Raw genomic sequence first — 755 nt, 5'->3', positions numbered from 1 at the left:
CCTGGAGCTTCCCCTATGACCATTATGCCTTTAATATCCACGACCTATAAACCTATGGTTGATAGGTCATGAATCAACTTATGGTTGATAGGTCATCAATCAACCATGGTTGATAGGTCAGAAACCATGGTTGATAGGTGATAGGTTAATCACCTATCAAGGTCCTGATAGGTCCCTGAGCTCTGACCATTATGCCTTTATTCTAGACTATAAACATGGTTGACAGGTCACCTATCAACCTATGGTTGATAGGTGATAGGTTAATCACCTATCAAGGTCCTATCAAGCGATAGGTCCTTGGAGCCTCTATGACCATTATGCCTTTAATATTCACGACCTATAAACCCATGGTTGACAGGTCACCATAAACCTATGGTTGATAGGTGATAGGTTAATCACCTATCAAGGTCCCATCAAGGATAGGTCCTTGGAGCTTCCTCATGACCATTATGCCTTTAATATTCACGACCTATAAACCTATGGTTGACAGGTCATGTATCAACCTATGGTTGATAGGTCATCAATCAACCTATGGTTGATAGGTCAACAATCCCATGGTTGATAGGTCAGCTATCAACCTATGGTTGATAGGTGATAGGTTAATCACCTATCAAGGTCTCTCAAGGATAGGTCCTTGGAGCTTCCTATACCATTATGCCTTTAATATTGACGACCTATAAACCATGGTTGATAGGTCACGAATCAACCTATGGTTGATAGGTGATAGGTTAATCACCTATCAAGGTCCTATCATG

This window comes from Hippoglossus stenolepis, chromosome 13 (genome assembly GCF_022539355.2).
Source record: "Hippoglossus stenolepis isolate QCI-W04-F060 chromosome 13, HSTE1.2, whole genome shotgun sequence".
Classification (NCBI taxonomy): Eukaryota; Metazoa; Chordata; class Actinopteri; order Pleuronectiformes; family Pleuronectidae; genus Hippoglossus; species Hippoglossus stenolepis.
This window is presented reverse-complemented; position numbering follows the sequence as displayed.